The sequence below is a fragment of the Lissotriton helveticus genome, chromosome 3_1 (genome assembly GCF_964261635.1).
Source record: "Lissotriton helveticus chromosome 3_1, aLisHel1.1, whole genome shotgun sequence".
Lineage (NCBI taxonomy): Eukaryota > Metazoa > Chordata > Amphibia > Caudata > Salamandridae > Lissotriton > Lissotriton helveticus.
Window position 1 is genome coordinate 413,414,092 of NC_136061.1, and position 23,191 is coordinate 413,437,282.

Here is a 23,191-nt window from a genome sequence, read left to right on the forward strand (position 1 = left end):
TCGTAATGCAAACACTCACACTTCAACCTACACAGGTTACTCAAACAGGCCAACTACAAGAGGTCACAACTAAAATCACCCCACAAATGCTAAACGCGAGTATGGGAAGAATGTCCACTAAACATGAGCAAATGCCATTCTGGATAGCGCAGAAGATAACGCAGCTTGAGGCAATTCTTCCACACACTGGTCTGCAAGAAAAACACAGAATACTGATAATCTGCTTGCCAAGGGGATAGCTCCCCTAATAGAGGATTGTACCACTTGGGGTACAGTCTTCGCTGCCGTCTACACCAGGACTCATGGTACCCCCTCAATAGCAGTCATACCAGAGGTATTAAAACAAATACAGAACGTGTACCTGGCAGAACATACCCTGGACGTAGGGATGAAATCGATATGCAATTTTTCCAGGTATCCACAATTATGTGCAGAGCTGAAAAAAGGCTTGTGACACACGCTCACGTGATTCCTACACTGAGTCATCAGCGTGTTGGCGTGCACATTGAAGGGAATTCATTGTCTGATGAGGCCGCCAAGGCGACAGTGAGAACTGCTGCCGTTACTGTAATCACTCGTTCTAGCACAAGGAAAGATGGACAGATAATCGTAGCTGTCATCACTACGTGCAAAAACAGCTCAACCTTGCCGTTTCCACTCAAGTACTCATACAACCTATATGTGCAAAATATTTAGTATGCTCAAATTCCAGAAGACGGCAGTCTTCGCTGCCTTCTATACCAGGACTCATGGTACCCCTTCAATAGCAGTCAAACCAGAGGTATTAAAACAAATACAGAACGTGTACCTGGCAGAACATACCCTGGATATAGGGATGAAATCGATATGCAATTTATCCAGGTATCCACAATCATGTTAGAAGTATAAAAGGGCAGGCAGCAGCGGTGGCTATAAGGCCAATTCCTGAGGGAGTGCACTCCTGCATAACATGAGCGGGAATTACCTACAATTATCTAAGAGGCCTATGCTTCGCTGGATAGAGATAATTTAGGAGCTAGACCTGTGAAACTACAATTAATGGGCAATCCTGAAAAGGACAACTAAAAGCAAGCACCCAATTTTTCTGAAAAGAAATGGGATAATAAATAATCAAAAAACAAGCACAATACATCACAGTCACGCGGTAGGTGTCCTCAACAGGAGACCTCTGACAGGAATAACCTTAGAAACCGTTGGCAATATTAAGAAACCTGACAGGTATCAGTACAGTGAAACACGTTCCTCTCGTTCCTTTCAGGGTTCATCTAAAAACTTGGAGAGGAAAAGACGGTCAGAACGCAGATCAGAAGAGCGAGCCAAGCCAAGAGACACACATCGCACTTCCGACTATATTATCAAACAAGAAGATAAACCACATCAAAACCTCAATTCAATACAATAAAAAATGCCCAGGCTACTGAGGACTCAACTTCTGAACGGGGAATGGGCTTTGACAATGCTAGACAGCGCAGCAGAAGTAATAATAGCTCGCCAGAACTTGATGGAATTTCTGGTGACAGCTGTGTTGAATGAACATATCACAGTGGAAACACCTGATACAAGGGTAAGCGTCTCGCATCAGTTACATGAATCAACACTCCATATGGAGGAGGACATACCAAGGAAAGTGAAAGGTCTCTTTTGGGAGAACCTGACTTTTGGACCTGATATCTTTTTGGCTGAAAAAGATTGGCCACCTGAGTTTGTTGTGGAGTACCCAAAAGGAGAAACTGTGAATGTAACGGATTTCTCCCACCTCGTTCCACAATCATTAAAACATTCATGCACACGCAGGAGTGGACGGTAGCATAGCTCCTGCATTATACTGCAATCATGTAGGGTAGGATGCTGAATCACCCTACCATGAAATCCAGATAAAAACGACTCCAACTCCACAGAGGCAGTACCTGATAAAACATAATGTGAAAAAACAATTCAGGGAGATCTTAAATCAACTTGAATATTAAGGTGCTAATGAGAATTGCACCTTTTCAATGAAAAATCCTTTGTTTTCAGTAATGAGTCCCAACAATTCATACCATCTAGTTTTAGAATACACGCATTTGAACACATGCACAAAGACATTCGCAGCACAAAATGCACATAGTGCTGCATTAATGAATAACATTGTGCAGAAGAGATACAAAACAACTCTTGATATCTCAAATGGTTCTTCGATATAGCGCCTGAAAGCAAATATTTGACAGCATTTTGGGCCTAAGGTTCTCAATTCTGGAGACTGCCCCAAGGGTATAAGAATAGTCTGTGTTGTTTTCAGCAAGAGTATCAGAGTTACTTAAAAAGTTTGATTGAGGCGGCATTGTCCTATGTAGATGACATTTATCTGTTGGATGATGAATTATTGGATCATTTAACGAGGGTGAAAACATAATTCTGGAGTTTGCCTCCAAGGGCTACCAATTTTACTTTAAAATATCTAAAATTGCCCACCTCAATGTCCTATTTTTAGGATATGAGCTCTCAAGTGAAGGGAAAAGCCTAACAGCTAGTTTATTAGAAAAATGTGAGCTGTTCCAACCTCCAAAGAGTGTGAAAAATCTACAGTCCATTTTAGGATTCCTAAATTTTGGCAGAACATACATTTTGGATTACGCAGAAAAAGTAAAACCTTTCTATGACTTCATGAGACCTGGTTTTTCAGCTCGACATCGACACAGCATCACACAGAAATTCTCTGTTCCTTACAAGGTGACATGTTAGCTTCCAACCACTTACACATGTGTAAACACCACAAATATGGTGATCCGTCTAGGCGCGGGTCAATCCAAGTACACTTACCTAACCTTCAATGAAGGTGAAACTGTACCCATTGAATGCAAATCACATTTGTACACAAACGCTGAAATTCGTTTTGCATCCACTGAAAAAATACTGACAGCAGTGGAGACTGCTGTAGTGAGAGAAAGAACACTAGCTCAGGGGAAACGCAGAATTGTCTTGACTCCAGTACCAACCTTAGAGGCCATTCCAAATGCAAAAGCGCTACATCCACGATGGATACAATGGGCGAATTCTTTCACTGCAACAGATATAGACCACAAATTTGATTCTACGTGACAAACACAAGCATTCTTGCAGTACAAACAAGGATACCCTCTGCTGAATGAGATAATGCCTCCAGATCAGTATGAATATATTATTTACACTGACGGTTCTGCTCAACCTGCCTTAGAAAGTAAACAGCAATACAGTGCTGTATGTGCGATTGTAAAGGGACGTATGCGGGACTGCAAGTTCCATCCTACCAATATGCAGACGTAGTCTCTAGGAGATTGCACGGCACAGCTGGCAGAACTAAAAGCCCTGACACTGGCACTAAAAAAATATGGATCGGGAATTCCCTACACTAATTGTATGTGATTCATTTTACTGTGTCCAGTCCTACCATGAATATCTTCATTATTGGGGGCAAAATGAGTTTAGAGATTCCAAAGGTTGCAAAATAAAGCATAAATTGCTTTGGGATTAAGTGGCAGAGCTGAAAAAAGGCTTGTGACACACGCTCACGTGATTCCTACACTGAGTCATCAGCGTGTTGGCGTGCACATTGAAGGGAATTCATTGTCTGATGAGGCCGCCAAGGCGACAGTGAGAACTGCTGCCGTTACTGTAATCACTCGTTCTAGGACAAGGAAAGATTGACAGATAATCGTAGCTGTCATCACTACGTGCAAAAACAGCTCAACCTTGCCGTTTCCACTCAAGTACTCATACAACCTATATGTGCAAAATATTTAGTATGCTCAAATTCCAGAAGACGGCAGTCTTCGCTGCCGTCTATACCAGGACTCATGGTACCCCCTCAATAGCAGTCAAACCAGAGGTATTAAAACAAATACAGAACGTGTACCTGGCAGAACATACCCTGGATATAGGGATGAAATCGATATGCAATTTATCCAGGTATCCACAATCATGTTAGAAGTATAAAAGGGCAGGCAGCAGCGGTGGCTATAAGGCCAATTCCTGAGGGAGTGCACTCCTGCATAACATGAGCGGGAATTACCTACAATTATCTAAGAGGCCTATGCTTCGCTGGCTTGAGATAATTTAGGAGCTAGACCTGTGAAACTACAATTAATGGGTAATCCAGAAAAGGACAACTAAAAGCAAGCACCCATTTTTTCTGAAAAGAAATGGGATAATAAATAATCAAAAAACAAGCACAATACATCACAGTCACGGGGTAGGTCTCCTCAACAGGAGACCTCTGACAGGAAATATAACCTTAGAAACCGTTGGCAATATTAAGAAACCTGACAGGTATCAGTACAGTGAAACACGTTCCTCTCGTTCCTTTCAGGGTTCATCTAAAAACTTGGAGAGGAAAAGACGGTCAGAACGCAGATCAGAAGAGCGAGTCAAGCCAAGAGACACACATCGCACTTCCGACTATATTATCAAACAAGAAGATAAACCACATCAAAACCTCAATTCAATACAATAAAAAATGCCCAGGCTACTGAGGACTCAACTTCTGAACGGGGAATGGGCTTTGACAATGCTAGACAGCGCAGCAGAAGTAATAATAGCTCGCCAGAACCTGATGGAATTTCTGATGACAGCTGTGTTGAATGAACATATCACAGTGGAAACACCTGATACAAGGGTAAGCGTCCCGCATCAGTTACATGAATTAACACTCCATATGGAGGAGGACATACCAAGGAAAGTGAAAGGTCTCTTTTGGGAGAACCTGACTTTTGGATCTGATATCCTTTTGGCTGAAAAAGATTGGCCACCTGAGTTTGTTATGGAGTACCCAAAAGGAGAAACTGTGAATGTACCGGATTTCTCCCACCTCGTTCCACAATCATTAAAACATTCATGCACACGCAGGAATGGGCGGTAGCATAGCTCCTGCATTATACTGCAATCATGTAGGGTAGGATGCTGAATCACCCTACCATGAAATACAGATAAAAACAACTCCAACTCCACAGAGGCAGTACCTGATAAAACATAATGCGAAAATACAATTCAGGGAGATCTTAAATCAACTTGAATATTAAGGTGCTAATGAGAATTGCACCTTTTCAATGAATAATCCTTTGTTTTCAGTAATGATTCCCAACAATTCATACCATCTAGTTTTAGAATACACGCATTTGAACACATGCACAAAGACATTCGCAGCACAAAATGCACATAGTGCTGCATTAATGAATAACATTGTGCAGAAGAGATACAAAACAACACTAGATATCTCAAATGGTTCTTCTATATAGCGCCTGAAAGCAAATATTTAACAGCATTGTGGCCTAAGGTTCTCAATTCTGGAGACTGCCCCAAGGGTATAAGAATAGCCTGTGTTGTTTTCAGCAAGAGTGTCAGAGTTTCTTAAAAAGTTTGATTGAGGCAGCATTGTCCTATGTAGATGACATTTATCTGTTGGATGATGAATTATTGGATCATTTAACGAGGGTGAACAACATAATTCTGGAGTTTGTCTCCAAGGGCTACCAATTTTACTTTAAAACATCTAAAATTGCCCACCTCAATGTCCTATTTTTAGGATATAAGCTCTCAAGTGAAGGGAAAAGCCTAACAGCTAGTTTATTAGAAAACTGTGAGCTGTTCCAACCTCCAAAGAGTGTGAAAATCTACAGTCCATTTTAGGATTCCTAAATTTTGGCAGAACATACATTTTGGATTACGCAGAAAAAGTAAAACCTTTCTATGACTTCATGAGACCTTTTTTTTCAGCTCGACATCGACACAGCAACACACAGAAATTCTCTGTTCCTTACAAGGTGACATGCTAGCTTCCAAACACTTACACATGTGTAAACACCACAAATATGGTGATCCGTGTAGGCACAGGTCAATCCAAGTACACTTACCTAACCTTCAATGAAGGTGAAACTGTACCCATTGAATGCAAATCACATTTGTACACAAACGCTGAAATTCGTTTTGCATCCACTGAAAAAATACTGACAGTAGTGGAGACTGCTGTAGTGAGAGAAAGAACACTAGCCCAGGGGAAACGCAGAATTGTCTTGACTCCAGTACCAACCTTAGAGGCCATTCCAAAAGCAAGCATTCCAAATGCAAAAGCGCTACATCCACGATGGATACAATGGGGGAATTCTTTCACTGCAACAGATGTAGACCACAAATTTGATTCTACGTGACAAACACAAGCATTCTTGCAGTACAAACAAGGATACCCTCTGCTGAATAAGATAATGCCTCCAGATCAGTATGAATATATTATTTACACTGATGGTTTTGCTCAACCTGCCTTAGAAAGTAAACAGCAATACAGTGCTGTATGTGCGATTGTAAAGGGACGTATGCGGGACTGCAAGTTCCATCCTACCAATATGCAGACGTAGTCTCTAGGAGATTGCACGGCACAGCTGGCAGAACTAAAAGCCCTGATACTGGCACTAAAAAAATATGGATCGGGAATTCCCTACACTAATTGTATGTGATTCATTTTACTGTGTCCAGTCCTACCATGAATATCTTCATTATTGGGGGCAAAATGAGTTTAGAGATTCCAAAGGTTGCAAAATAAAGCATAAATTGCTTTGGGATTAAGTGACAGAGCTGAAAAAAGGCATGTGACACACGCTCACGTGATTCCTACATTGAGTCATCAGAGTGTTGGCGTGCACATTGAAGGGAATTCATTGTCTGATAAGGCCGCCAAGGCGACAGTGAGAACTGCTGCCGTTGCTGTAATCACTCGTTCTAGCACAAGGATAGATGGACAGATAATCGTAGCTGTCATCACTACGTGCAAAAACAACTCAACCTTGCCGTTTCCACTCAAGTACTCATACAAGCTATATGTGCAAAATATTTAGTATGCTCAAATTCCAGGAGTGGGGGATAGAGTAATACCAAACATGGATCGCAGATTAGGTTTAATTCTAGCTGCACACGAGGGTCTGGGTTCAGCACATGCAGATATTACTGCAACAGCTTCATTACTGAAAGAACGCTATTGGTGGCCATGTCTTACCAAGCAGATCAAGAGCTTTGTCCTTAAGTGTGACATCTGTCAACAGATGAAGGGTTCCACCGTAGCACGTCCGTCACAAACACTACTACTGATATCAGACAGACATCTTGCATGCGTCTAGTGGGATCACTGTGGCTACTTACAATCTGTTGGGGCTTGCAAGTACATCTTGGTGGCAGTGGATTCATGCTCTAGATTCCTGTGGGTTTGGCCTCAGTGCTCAGTTGACGCCCGAACTGTCATAAAGGATTTACGCAATTGGCACATTACATACTGACCATGGCCCTGCGTTTAGCTCTCGGGCTTACAAAGAGGCTATGGGAAGTTTTGGTGTAGTCTTGAGGTACTCCTCTCCGTATCATCCCGAGGGAAATTCGATTGTGAAGATGAAAAACAGGACTTAAAGCAATCCTCAACAGCAAGGGTATTACGCTCAGGTGGCAGTTGGGTCAATCACCTATATGGGGTCCAGAGGGCACTTAAAAACTTGCCAAGAAGTTCCCTAGGAGGCCGTACTCCATACAAGGTCCTGTTTGGGATAAGAATGTGGTAACCCGACCTCGAAAGAATTTGGGCCATCTTACAGAGCGCCTGTACCTGTCCTGGCTGTAGAAGAAACAAGAACAGTACTTCCGCCTCTTGCCGGCAAGAAAGAAAAGAGATTCGTCTTCATTGATCTGATCAAACCACACAATACTGAATAGCAGGCCGCATGGGCTCCTGGGCAGCCGCCGATCCCCTCTCGCTGCCATACAGGAAGTTCTGACAGCTAGACTAATAACGTTTGAGGATTCTACTATACAAAGTAATGGAGTTACCAACTACGGAATGGACCTCCATACCTGTTGAAATTGAAAAGCTATAAAACACAAATGAAATACAGATCTCAATTCGGCCTAATACCGACTTCTATGTTAAATATGTCTCATAATAAGTCCTCTGCCATTCAACAAAACCTGCTGAGCTACCAAAGATGGATCGAACAGCATCTGGCTTTTTCATCGATTTTGATACCTTTTCTATGGATCCATTGTAACCTAAGTCATCACCAGTTTCTGTTTCCCGTAAAGAAAAAATACATGATCTCTAACTTTGGCTGAAACAGACTTATTTTGTTTCTCCCTGGCTACAGCTCTGGATTGCACTTGGTCTACTGTACCAAATCCTTTGGATAGATGTAGTACTGTCTTTTTCTTGCTCCTGAACTAACACTATCTCCCAGAACTCTCTGCAGTACCACAGGTGAACATGGTCCTGAAACCACATACATCATCTCATCAACAAAGAGACCTGTCCTTTGTGAACATTACAGAAATTCTTGTTCCTGAAGGAATAGTTTGGGATAGGGTTTCATATGATGTATTTAGTCCCTCTGAACTTTAGAAATTACCACATTTATTTAAAGTTTCCTTAAATGATATCATCACCTCCAGTACTTTCTCTGACGATTAGGACTTTGAAACTGTGAATAGTATGCTGTCTGATTTAGAACAATCTGCTGCCATTGCTAATAATGAATTGTATGATGATACATCTGATTTTGATACCATGTATTTTTACCAACATTATGGTCATAACTTTTTTAACAAAGCAAATATCCCATGTAATGTTTCCACTTACCACCAATGGGAGCATTGCCTAACACCACCAAAAGGCTGTTCACAAACGTTTGCACAAAAGTTTGCCTATTTTTCTGGGTTTAACAGATCAGACTCGCACTCACATTATTATAAGCGTGCACCTATACATGCAAAGAAAAATATGCTTACGAACATGAAATAGAAATACTCTGCATCCTTTATTTCCCAACTGTCTGAACAGGGTTTCAACTTATGGAAAGGCACTATAGATACAAAATCAGTCTGGGGGACTGAAAAATGGCGAGTTCAGGGAAATTAGGCATTATTTAGAGCATGTCTCGTACCACAGCAGATCATTTTCCTGAACAGCACTTCCTGTCTTAGACAAACCAAGATTAAGCACTTGAACACCCCTCGGATTCCCTCACTCACACACTTTGAGGGGTGGCGTAACTATACACAACATAGAGAGGATACTCTAGATGACATTATGCATGACGGTTCATGCAATTCATCAGTATCCAATTGGAAGGGATGGTTGGGTTGGCCTATTTACACGAATTGGTTTCAGTCAAGATTCAAGTGCACCACACACGGGGGTGGTGACATCTGTCAGTGTTAGGAAGCTATACCTAGACTGGCTGAGAACCTCAACACTGTCCCATGTGAAACAACACTTGTCCTTACTTTCAGATGACATGGATCTTAGGGATTGTTTGTTAGGTCCCCAGAAACCACGTCAAAAGCGCTTCTTATACTCTAATTTCAACAAACTATAGAAAATCTCTCTACAGGATGCTGCGGAGAGATTGCGTGAAAATGACAGGGTTAACCTAGAAAAGGTTTTGGCAGTGGTCAACAATGGCATGACCACACTAACAACCAGGATTTATTCCCTGGGCAATATTGTGTCTTCTGCAATAGCTATAATAAAACAGGATCTGCTATTCTTCAACATGGGCAATCGCAGTTGTGACCCATTCTATTATTAAGCTGGACGCTACAATCATTGCACTCTGGTCACGTGTCCTGCTGATATATCAACAATACATCTTTGTTTTCTACATATAACTTAACAGAAAGGCAGAGAACAATGGCACGAAAAGATGAAATGCTGCACATTGCAAAATTTGACCGATTTCCTGTTACAGTGGCTGAGTCACCATCCACAGAATGTTTAATCCATTTCTATATTACATTGCCAGTCACGACATTCCAATTTCAATATTTTTAAGCTCTTCTAGTGATGCTCATATTATGCTATGTTAGGCTGAACTAAATGTGTTTATTTTGGCCCTTATTTGCAGCCCAGCTCAGTCCTACTTTTTACCTTGGGGGATTCCTGTGGGTCTCTATTCAGATCCCCTGTCCGCTGCAGTTTCCTGTTTGTGCGGAGGGAGCTGAAATGCTCTTTTTCGTTTTCTGCTGGGCTACCGCACCCGTCATTTTGGATGGGGCAGACCAGGTGTTACTCATTAGGGCCGCCCCTATTTATAAGCATGCGGGCACCGACGTACAGAGGAACAGTTGGCAAGTAGAGGCACTGTCGTTTTTAAGCTTTGACATTTGCCTTTTGTTTTTAAGCTACTCTAGTGGTGCTCACATTTATGCTATGTTAGGCTGATATAACCATGTTTATTTTGGCCCTTATTTGCAGCCCTGTTCAGTCCGTCTTTTTACCTTGGGGGATTCTTGCTGGAGGGATTCCTGTGGGGATCTCTGTCAGGCCTCATTTCAGCTCCCTAGTCCGTCGCACGTGTCGCGCTGGTGTGTTGAAGGCACGCCTAAGGCAAGCCATCTGCGATGGTCCATGCCTGGATGGCACCAGGGACGCTACCCGTCTAAACCTGGGGGATCAAAGTTCTCAGACGAGAACATACTCAAGGGCTCAGCTCTTACAGTGGCGACCCAACAATCAACATGGGGCATGCTTGGATATGCTTAACCTGACAACCGGGGAGGATGAGCATTGCCAGCGCTGTCAATTCAGCCATATTAATATAGCGTCACCACCCTAGGTACTCTTAGCATGTCCCAGGGGTTGGGGAAGGTTGTTCGAAAGGGTTAGGATTAAGGAGGAGCCCAAGGATAGCTTTAATCATGGGGCATTTATTAATGCATGTTCCATGATCAAACATAAATCCCAAATTGCCATGGATATTCAGACATTTGACCTTGACTGTCTTTTTATTACTGAGACTCATGCAAGTGACGACTCCGGCTCCGACTTGGTAGATTCTGTCCTTCCTGGGTACACTTTTCTCAGATGTGATCGTCCAGGTCGGAGTGGAGGCGGCCGGGCCCTAGTTGCATGTGAGACCTTCAGCTGTACCCTTAATCCTGTGGAGAAGAGCACAGGCATCTTATTGAAGATGGCCTCATTTGGGATTAAGGAATCTGTGAATTTTAAATTTTCGGGCCTCCTGATATATCACCCTTATGGGCCACAAGCTAAGTTTGCGGAGGTCTGGTGTCAAACCTTGGAACCTAATATGACTGTTGTCAAGTATACTATCTTAGGGAATTTTAACTTTCATTTTGACAATAGTCAAGACAATAACTCTGCTCTCTTTCTGGATCTTATGACCAACCTTAGTTATGATCAGCTGGTGCACGCATACAATATCCCTTGATGGGATATTTACAAACCATAATAATCTGTTCATTAAGGTAGCTCAGCCCCTTAGTTGGGTAGATCACTAGTTGATCTTGTTCAAATTACTTTTTCCGCTCCCCATTACAGGTGCAAACTGTCATTCCCTTAGGCAGATACGCTGCAGGAGCTTGAATAAAATCACAGTTGAAAACTGAGAAGCAGCCCTGCTGCAGAGGGATTTCATGAGTGGATTAATGCGGCCCTGGACATTGCTGCTCCTTATAAAAGCTATGTTGTTTGGGAATGCCGGAGACAAGAAAGGAAATGGAGAGCTGATCCTTGTCCCAGTGAAAAAGAGAAGCAGAAAATACTTCTTCGAAACTATAAACAGGCTATCTTTCAGGCCAAATCAATCATGCTTTTTCACAGAGAAGATCAGATCAGCTAATAATTCCTCTAGTATGTTGTTCAAAGTTGTCAAGTAATTATCTGAGCCTCCAAGGCTACATATGCTGAACTCTTCTCAAGAGTTCAGCGATAAGGTTGCAGTCTATTTTCAAGAAAAGGTCCTTAATATAATTCAAGATCTGGTCCATACTGGGGGTGATACTGGGGGTGAAGAAACGATCTTTGATGACTCTGCTCACTGTCCTAATGAGAACCCTTTCACTGCCTTTCCTCAGATCTCGGTTCAGCAAATGAAGGAGCTATTGCTGTGTTTAAAATCAGGAGCCCCCTTGGACCATTGGCTACATTTTTATGCAAGGTGTTCAACAACACGCTTCAATCTGGTAAATATCCGTACATTTGGAAGGAAGCTATTGTTACGCCGCTCCTTATAAAAGCCAACGTGACCCTCAGGATCTGAAGAATCTCCGTCCCATCTCTCTTCTCCCCGCACTGGCTAAGATCCTGGAGAAATTTATCAGTAAAGAGCTGATGAAATACGTTGATACCCAGGAGATCATCGATCCTTCCCAGAACGAGTTCCGCACCTCTCACGTTACTGAGTCTGCCCTTTTTGCGGCTATCCATGCACAGGTAAATCAGGGTGGGGTGGCAGTTCTGATAATGCTTGACCGGTCAGCGGCTTTTAATACCATCCCCACGGCACGTATGGTTCAGCATCTGCGGCAAGTGTGAATCATTTCGACAACCCTACAGCTTCTCCATTCATTTCTGTTGAATAGGGCTCAAATTGTTAGCTGTGGTGGTTTTAAAGCCAAGGCCTATAGTCTTCTTTGTGGGATGTGTAATGTAATGTATGTAATGTATGTATACTTGTAAAGCGCACTGTTACCTCGTTACGTGGTGTCCTGGCGCTGTATACCGCTGGGGAACCCGTCCTGGCTTTCCCTATGAGAGGGGACCCCAAGGTGAAGCCAGGCATCCCCGGCGTTGCTGGGGCCGATGTCTCAGGGTTCAACCCTTTTCAATATCTTTGTAGCTCCCCTGGCAAACATGGTGCGTTTCTTTGGCTTTCATATGCTGATGATATGCAAATTATCGTCTCCATCTCCAATGATCTGCAATGGGTAACAGGGAGGTTTAATCAGTGTATGTCCAGCATTATCTGCTGGATGATGGACAACTCACTGAAGATTAACGCAGATAAGACTGAAGTGCTGGTATTTGGTTCTCAGAACTCCATCTGGTCAAGCTCTTGGTGAGCGGTGGTCTGCGGACTCTCCCTGCCCCCATTAGGACAGCAAAAAACCTGGGAGTCATCTTTGATGATGCTCTGAGTGTTGAAACCCAGATCAGCCGCACTGTCAGCACCTGTTTCTTCATCTTGAGGATTCTGAAAAAGGTTATGCCTTTTATTCCTCCTGAGCTGCACCAGTTAATTATCATTGCCCTGGTCACTTCTCGACTGGACTACTGTAACGCTCTGTACCTGAACATCAACGGTGTTTCAGTTAACAAACTTCAGGTGGTACAGAATGCGGCGGCTCATCTTATTCTGAACATTCCCAAGAGTCTTTCAGCCAGGAATGGGATTCGCTCCCTTCACTGGCTCCCCGTTAGGAATCTTATCTGCTTTAAGGCTTTGTGCTTTTAAGGCCTTGCATACTGAGGGCACTTCACATCTGAATTCTCTCTTTCAATGGTATGTTCCAGGGAGACAACTGAGCTCCTCCTCACAGAAAAAAACTTGTGATCTCTAGATTTCCCAGGACTAGACAGGGTGGCCACTCCTTTTCGGTAGATCAGCCCCAATATCTGGAAGGGTTCATCCATATTGGGACAAAGTGTTCTAGAGATTGGATGTTCCACTTTATCAAAAGAGAAGAACAATTGAGCCTCAAAAACTTGATCTGTTAAGAGAGCTTGAAGAAGCATTTGTACACAATGTTACAATTGAAAACGCACAAAATTTGCTCACCAAATTAGAAAAAGAGAGTGCTACTTTCAAAAAGACTACAGAAGACTTCAAGAGGTATAAATTACAAAAAGACATTTCAAATTTTAGCAAAAAAATGATCTATCCATATCTAGAAAAAGAATACTATCAACAGTCCTCCAATACAGGGATATTGAGAACCTACGGAGGTAGAAGCAGAAGAAAATGTACCACCTTTTCAGAAGGATCCTCATACTCGGACAACTCAAGTGATTCTGAACCCTATCCCAGCACATGGGGAAATCAACAAGTTACGTTCTACCAACCTGCATCTTTTTTAGACAGAGGCCACCGGCGTCCAAGGGACAGAACAAGAGCCAGACAATGGTACAATCCCATCCCGAACCAATATCAGGGAGAGATAACAACGAGGAGGAATGTGTACAGATGGTAAGGAAAGAGATCAATTCACTTTACAACTTATCAGACTACAACTTATCCAGAGATAAAATTAAAGAAAAGACTGTCATTTATACTATCTACAAGACCAGATTTGGATCAAAATTATTCAATTTTTCGTGAAGATGCGCTTGAAAGCATTTTTTGCTGGCCAGCAAGAAACACCGCAAAAGAACTATTCAGGTTTAAAAAACCAATTGACTTTTTTTCCTTTTAACGTCAAATATGCCAATGGAACTCCTCACATTTGAAAATAATGTGATGAGAGACCTGGACGTACTAGCATAAAAGAAAAGTTATACAAAGTGGAACCTATTGAAAACAGAAAAAGATGCCCTAGACAACTTTGTGAAAAACCAGGATATCATAATAAAGCCCGTCGATAAAGGCAGAGCGATTGTGATTATGAAACAGGAAAAATATGAAGCAGAAGTTATTCTCCAACTTGAGAATGAAGCGCACTACAGAAAGACAAATGAAGATTGGACCAAATTGGTACACAACAAATTAGACAAAATAATATCTAACGGAGAGGAACATGGCTGGCTATCTAAAAAGGAAGCTCAATACCTCATGAATGATAATCCGAGGACACCTCTAATATATGTTCTCTCAAAAATCTACAAGGATTTAGAAAACCCTCCAGGCAGACCAATAATCTCTGGGGTTAATTCAGTATTGGAGAGACCAGCTAAATATATTGACACCTTTCTTAAGCCGCTGGTTGGTGAAATAATGAGCTATGTATGTGACATCATGCAAGCCATTACATTAATTGAAGAGCAACCATTTGATCCTAAGGCTGAGCTACTGGTGACTTTGGATAAAGTCAGTTTGTACACTAATATTCCGCAAGAGGCAGGCCTAGAAGCCCTCCAATTTTTTCTGGAGAAACGAGTAAGACCACACAATGTCCCCACCTCTTTCCTTTGAAAACTATAAAGTCTGCCTCAAAAATAATTTCTTCTTCTTCAATGGTGAACAATTTCTACAAGTTAAGGGGACGGCAATGGGGTGTCCTTTCTCCCCAGATATGGCCGTGAGGTTTATGGCCCTCTTGGAAGAGAAATGGATATACAACAATAATCCATTTGATGGACACATAAAAATATGGCTTTGATATATCGACGATGTGTTCATGTTGTGGAGAGGAACACAGGAACAGCTCATTGATTTTCATAATTGGCTAAACTGAAGGAATCCAGATATCCAATTTACACTCAATCACAGCAACACTTTTCTGCATTTTTACAGTTTTCATCAACGGAACTTGCGGGAAAACCTTCCAAACAGCCAGTTTTAAGAATACAGCGTAATTGCACAAAAAAGATTACTATTTTACTAACGCAAAAACCCTATTGAGCAAATTGATTGAAAGAAATTACCCAAAGAAACTGTTAAAGCGATCAATGAGGAGGGCATGGTATACCCCTTGGGACTACTTGTTGACCCCTAAAGAAAAGTCAAAGGAAATGCCACTAGTTTGTGTCACAACATTCTCTGGCCACACAAACAAAGTAAAGAAAATGGTGAAAAAGAGTGGAACACAGGGAAGGGCCTGGAGGAATTTAAAAATACACCGGTCTTCGCCTTAAAGAAAAACAAAAGGATTAAAGATAAACTAGTCAGAGCCAACACGACAGCGAGGAGAAGGCCGCCCAATATAAGAACGATGTTGTCCCTGCCTCCGATCAAAGGTCACCGAAGATGCGGCAACTGTACATCATGTACTAGTACAATTGAAGGAGCACAATTCGTCTATGGCAACAAAAATGTAAAACATGAAGAGTTCACCAATTGTAACATGCAGAATGTTGTATATTGTATAATATGTCTGTGTAACCTGGCATATATAGGAAAAACCTCCCAACAAGTCAAAAAACGAATAACACAACATCGCTCCAGAATGAGATGCCAAGTGATGAATGCACCCATGGTTCACAATTGCATTAATAAAGGGCATGGCCCTAATGACATCCAATTGACAGTCTTGAAACATGTCACAGGAATCAATACCGAAAGCCTGCTCACACGATTCAAAGCAAAAACAATCATGCATCTGGGGACAATAGAAAATGGCCTGAACGAAATAAATGAGATCATGTACTGTTTGTAAGTAATCGGTCATCTAAGAATGTAGATGAAAGGTGCATACATATATGTCCTAGATGGCCACTTGGAATGATAACAACTGATATCATCACATTAGAGCAACGTTAGATGGCAATTAAATAAAAACGTGTCAATCAAGAGGAGTGAAACATCTATGCCCCAAGAATCGAATGAACATCTAACAGCAATGACTATTAGAACAACAGAAAAACAACTAGCTCACAACAGGCCAGAATGAACACGTCCCCATGACTACCATTGGGAAGTTATGTCTAACCGGAAGTCAGGTAGGGCCAGGCACCGTACATGAATATCATCAGACGTCACACGTAAGTTACGTAACATGAAGAAACACAAAACCGCATGGATTTAAATGGAAGTTTCGGTAACTGTAGATGAGCAAAGAAAAAGAGGAGCAATTAGGAGCATGGCAGCCCGTTTAGAAGGAAGGAAGTAACTACGAGGACTAAGGTAAAGATTATTAGCCTGAAGGTTTGTGAAAGCGTGGAGAAGTGTGGCTCAATGGTTAGAGCGGCAGACCCTGATGCAGATGTCTAGCCCGGGACCAGGGTTCAATTTCCCGCCTCGGCGGGTCTTGGGCTCAAAAATTCCACGGACCTGATAATTCTCACCTCGGTGCCTATTCCAATCATGGAGTCCCACTCTGCAACTCTGGGCAATAGCTTGCTTAATCTCCACAATGGCCCCCACAACGCTAAGGATGCCTGGCCTCCACCTTTGGGGTGCCCAGGAGTGGACACCTCACAGGGAAAGCCACGATGGGTTCCACAGCGGTATTCATACAAGCGCCTTGAGACCCTTGCGGGTGAGTAGTGCTCTATACAAGTATCAATTTACATTTACATTTACAAGCATGTGCACGAGGGAAGCATGCAGTCACTGGGGTGCCCAGTTCGAAGCATTAAAAGCCGCCAGCAGCATGTAATGCATACCGTAAACTTAACAGCAGATACCTCAGGCAGAATTTTTTAACAACCGGGAGCGCATCCACGTAGGCACAGCATGCCGACACCAGTAAAAACATTCTGACCGCACGCCTTGAAGTAGAAATACTCCCTCACCAACAGTGGGTGGGTGAAACACGGGCAATGAAACAAGGGTTTTCCTAAAAGACCACGATTCTGCAAGAATGATTGTTGCTTGCACATCCAAAGCACAAACACCAACTTGCAAAAAAGTGTTTTAAAATCCTCCGTATGACCCAATGATGGTACTAAAAGAGTCCCTTTTCCTTCTTCCTAGTGGCAACATGTAATAGACAGAAACCTTGATCCACGAGGTGAGAGAAACCCGGAAGTAAACCAATATCAGTCAATTTACAATATTGCCCATCCTGAGACATTTAGGCTCAGAACGACAACAACTGTTGGTATGTAAATAAACACTGTTTTAGGAATACACTAGTTTTGTATTCCATAATAGTAGGAGTAGACACATTCACAAAGCACTTTTTTGTTTTTGATTTAGGAAACCTGTAGTGCCCTACACAAAAGTAAAGATGCCCTGATGAATACCTTCACCCAAAACACCTCTTTTTGGTCCTCCTTTGAAGGTTGAAACGCGTCGGCTTTTGTTTTCTGCAATGTCAAGAGTAACCACATAAGAAAAGGAACGCACAGAAAAGTGCATAGTCTGAACTTGAGTGAACAAGTGTGGGCATAGAGTAATATGATCAAAACTCTGACCACTTTAGGACCCATAAAGTCACCTGGTATCGTGGATCTAGTTACAATAGGTCCCGATAATGTATAAAAAATTGTAGGATAAAGATTCTTTTTTCTTAGCAGTTATGTGTTTCGTGTAACACCATATGTAATAGTATATGTTTTGTCACGCACTGACATGTCTTCATTTGTGACTTGTAAATATTGTTGTGTCTACAATTTTTGTGTAAAATGTTAATAAGGAGCATGCTGTAAATATTGAATAAGAAAAAAACTCAATGAGTATAAGAAAGAGTAACAAAAAAGAAATCAACAAGCCCAGCGTTAATAAATATGCATTCTGAAGACATTATAAAAAATGTTTGATTTGTGGTGGGAAAGGTATTCTTTGTAAGACCACTCCTTTTCGGTAGCAGTTGCCAAGCTATGGAACACCTTACCTTTTTACATTTCTAATGCGGACTCCTTCTTGGCTTTTAAAAAATATCTGAAAACCTGGCTCTTTTCATCTTAGTTCTTGGCTGCTTGGCCACCTCTCATCTTGTGTTCTCCTGGTCAGCTATAGTTATAGCGCCTTGACACCTCCGGGTATTAGTGCACTTTACAAGTGCTATCCTATCCTATCCTATATTGTCTACAGTCTCACTAAGTAGGCACGTACGACGTGCTGGGTAAGGAATACATACATGAATCTTGGGAATTACCTTACAGATTTAGATGTAGGAACGGGGACACTGAAGTCTTTCTCAGCGGTTCAGACTTCGAGAATTTGTTAAGAGGGTCTCTAATTTGCCGGGATATTATGCTTCACAGAGCTTGTAATGCTTCAGTCGCAAACCTATCATGTAACTTAAAAGGATCCCCAGCTGCTGTGATTCATCCGGTGTTCAAACTGCTCTTGATGGAAGTTATTTGAAGTTGAATGATCAAGTATGTTTTGGGATGCTGCCAGGCATCGCATATCTGGTCACTGTAAGCTCCAGGGTTACTTTTAGTATGCAAGTATTGTTTCCACCGACCCACACAGTCAGGGAGGCACCGCTCTGGCCTTCGTTGAATGTTTTATTATACGGTTTGATTCTCTGAGCAGACTAAAAGCCATACTTCTACTGAAGGATGTGGCCTTAACCTCAGCTCAAGAGACTTTTGATCTCCAGGTCTTTTCGGCTGAGATACAGGCACTAGTCTGAACCAACTTCCTGCTCTATTTCAGGGAAATGGTACATCGTATCTTTAACATGTCTGATTCGAGTGGGATAGTACACGTATTTAAGAGCACAGGTTCTGGGTCATTAAGTACCTTTCAGACAATCTTCAAAGTTATTCCATCATTTATGCACTCTGTATTAGGAAGCATTTTTTGAGGGCTTTAGCTGGTCCTACTACTTGTTGTGGGTATCCTGGTTTTAAATTTTCCTGCTAGGCAATGGACGTTCCAGTTTCCAAAGAGATGGAAAAAGCACTCCTGGTGCGACGTTGCCCTGAACACATGGTACTCCATCTGAGCACACCTCAGCTTCAGGAGCTAAACGAGCATTGGTCCCTATCATTCAGGTCAGTCTGTGTTGACTGCGTCTTGCCTGTGCTCTGCTGCCTAATCTGCGGGTACCAATGCATGTTGCATATATGTCTAACACTTCCATTGGTTGCGCCTCCAGATGTAGATGTACTATTGGACCCATTAAAGGCCCAGTTATTGAAGTGTCCTCAGCCTATTCCAATGTTGATGTTGGCATTCTTAGAGCTACCACGGGATGCTTCAGCTCCTGTTAGAATGGACACTGGCTCTACAACAGGCTCACATGTGTCAAGTGCTTCCTCAGCGGCTGCTGTGGGAACCAGAGAAGGTCACCTTTGCTCCATTGACATGATCCAAGAGGTGTTACAGGGACCGTCGACTGTGAAGGCAAGCGGCAGTGATATTGCGTCTCCCACACAAAACACATCAACATTTGGCTCTCCGTATGATGGGAATATTTTGGCCTTTTTCCAAAACAATCTCAAATTGTAATTCAACAACACAATTTTTTCGCTTTTGCTCTCACTGAGCACTATGGCTTTCAGTGTGCTGAGTTGGTCTAACAGTATATTGACTCTTTAGAGGACTTATATAGCTTTTTAAACTTTTACATCATTTTTTAACACTTAGCATGTTTTTAGATGTTTAGGTACATCTAGTTAGGTTCTTATATCGTAGGAGTACTCATGATTATTGCCTTGTATCTATATGCCTGCATATATTCATTGGTTTAGCACCATGGTAGAATGCTACCTTTTATTTACTCTGCTAGTGCTTACAGCCATATACATCTGTTTCTGTCTAATGGTTGTTGCAGCACACATATTTTATACTAGAATGATGCTGGTTCAATAAATGCTTATTGAAAACCTCCCCACCAATTATTCTGTATATCTCTCTGAGACAAAGTGAGCACTAGTGAGTGAGCAAAAAGTGCTGTACTGTTTCCACGATCCCTGAGGGATCAGGGTTGTCATGTTCAAGAGTTGACAGAAACTATTCATTCCTTGGTAACATTGAGGGGTTTATAGTTTCACTGTGAGCTAGCTGGTCTACAGACTAATATATTTGGGGGTGTCTGGAATCAGTCTGAACACCAATCCAAGTTTATGTTGTCTAAATATGCAGATCCTATATAGAGTTGTAGGGAACTATACAACAACTCTTTAAGGCCCATTGACTTTCACATATTCTAATCATATAATAAATAAACAAGGTCTACTGTCTTTGTTGTAACTTTTCACAGTAAACAGATAGGTGTGCTCAATGGCTTTTCATCATATCCAACTCAGTCCAGCTGCATTGAGCATCATTTTTTCCACAAGACAAAAAGTGCATCACAAGCACTTTTTAAGAGGAATCATTCGACTTCTGGCAAGCATAATTTGTACTCAAGGGAATCAACATTTAGGTGGAGCCAAAGCACCTCTCCCAGTAGTCATACATTTACAAATATGTACACAATTACAGTTAGAAAAACAAAATACAATCCATCCAAAAACAGCATAACAATAATTTTCAATGTATTCTCAAAATGGAAATCTTCTGGTATACTATGAGATTTCCTGTAACAAAATACCTGTCTACAAGCTTTAACACAGTGTAATTACATAATGGCAATCCACCCCTAGAGACTTTAACACATGTTTTTCACAATACATTTCAGGACTACTGGCTTTGTCATAACTTTTCACAATAAACAGATCATTTCTATAGCCTACATATATGGCTTATCATCATAAGCAACTCAATTCTGCTGTTTTGAGCATAAGTCTTCCCTCAAGGCAACAGGTGCTATACAAGGCTATTTTCAGCAACGCGCAATACAAACCAAAATCTGGTTAGAAGCACAGGTGTCCAGCTGCCAGTCCTATAATTTCTTAAAATGCTATTTTCATTTTTTTTTCTTGATAGGATGTGAAGGTGTGATTGGTGAAAATACCACTACTGAATCTTTGCAGGGAAGGTTGTTCTTATGTTTTGTTCACCAAATGCATTGTTCACAAAATATGTACAATTATTGACACTGTATTGCCATGTGTACTCTCTCTGAGTACTGTTATATTTTATGTAGATGAGTTTTAGGGCTCCATTAGGATGGCGGGCGGATTGCCCCCGCCAGGCTGGCGGTAGCCACCGCAAGCCTGGCGGAGGAAATCCGCCCGCCATCCTTGCTGCAAAGACCCCCCGCCATATTACCATGGCTGGGGGGTCCGCGGCGGACGGAAAGACTGTCCGCCGCTTTTCCGCCCCTGTCACCTTGCGACCGGGGTGGAAAACGGTTTATATGGTGGCGGTGTCTATCAGACACCTCCAGCCATATTAGGATGCGCAATTTTCAATGCCTTTCCGTTGTGGCAATGCCGCCACGGAAAGGCATGCAGAGTCTGCTCTGGGGGCCAGTTGCGGCCCCCAAGGACTCCAGGGGGTGAGGGATGCACATGGGGGGTACCTATAGTATCCCCCAGCAGTTCCATGCACAACATGGCAGGCAACGCGCGGTGCCTGCCATGTTGTGCATGGAAGTGCACTGCATGCCTTCCTACCATTGTGGCTGGCGGTGCTGAGTGCACCGCCCGCCACAATGGTAGGAATGCTGGATGCGCCCGCCACTGTGGCGGGCGTATCCTAATGCCATGCACGAGAACCCCGCCCTTATGGTGGCGGTCCCTGGTACCATGAGGGTGGCAGGCGGGCAAAGTCCGCCCGCCATCCTAATGGGGGCCTTAATGTTTATTCGTTTCACTTTTTTTTTTTAGATTTTTAGATGTATGTCACATACAAGGTGGGCCCCCGACCCGCGCTAACTGTGGTCTTCTGAAAATTGCCTGTGGTGCAGCCGGGAGGCGGACGGCGCCGTGGAGGCCAGGATCGCCGTGATATCCAAGGGGGTGGACCTCGGCTGACTGAGGCGGAGGATGCAGACGGATCGGATGAAGGAGGACCCGGGCGCAGGGTCCCGGGACCACCGAGCTCTGCGAACCGGGGCACGGGAGGGTACAGGCGCTTGCGGAGGCCCATTGCTACCTGGGGAGAGTTCTGGCAGAAGACGCGGCTGAGGGCGAGGAGCCAGTTCCTGGAATGCAATGGGATGAAGAGAGCCACAGAAAGGACCCCGAACCCAGTAGCAAGGGGAGCACTAGCGAGCCCAGAGTTGTGGAGACACTGCTTGCGTAGCTCCCCTAACAGAGAAGCATTGCCCGGAGCAGGGGGGTCAGAACAATTGGTGGGACCCGAGAACAACTGTGAACTGCTATGGTTGGCCCTTGGAATTGGTGTGAGGTGGTGAAGGCTTGATTAGACGGTGTCGGGGCTGCGAGTTGATCCCATTTGGGCCCTTAGTAGCCTTATATCTTGTGGCTTGCGCTGACGTTGGGAGCCCTGGGAAGGGCCTTTGCAGCTGGCGCAACCTGTGAGACTGGCAGAGCTCAACTCTGCGCTCAACAGAGGTGCAACACTAACAGCCCCGAGATTGGATAGTTCCCGGGACCATAACGGATCTATAGGGGGTTATCATACTCTTATGCTGGGACCTGGCACCACGGCTATAGGAGAACAATTGCACGACTAAATCTCCCCAATAGAATGTGGTAGCAACGCACTGTTCTCACACTAGATCATATAACTTTCATCAGACAACGGGGAGTTGGGAAGATCTCCACCAACGGTCGTTCACATGGGGAGATTGAAGGGGAAGAAAGAGGGTGCTCAGCCGCTGTCGGATAGCGAACCCCCTAGCCAGACGGAACAAAACGCGCCGGAAATGCCTCAAGACCTTACCCTGCAGCAGCAATTTGACACAATCCTGACAGCTATTGCAGACTCCCGCATTGCTCTTCAGCAAGACATAGCACAGGTGGCCACGGGACTGGGACTCCTACGGGCAGACCACTCTAAAT

The 23,191-nt window shown here is 43.1% G+C and overlaps 1 protein-coding gene across 1 annotated transcript in view; it reads left to right on the forward strand.

The window, feature by feature from the left end:
* Window positions 1-23,191, forward strand: part of KIAA2012 (KIAA2012 ortholog) — a 758,941-nt gene that overhangs the window by 20,697 nt on the left and 715,053 nt on the right. The gene's annotated exons all lie outside the window — the stretch shown is intronic.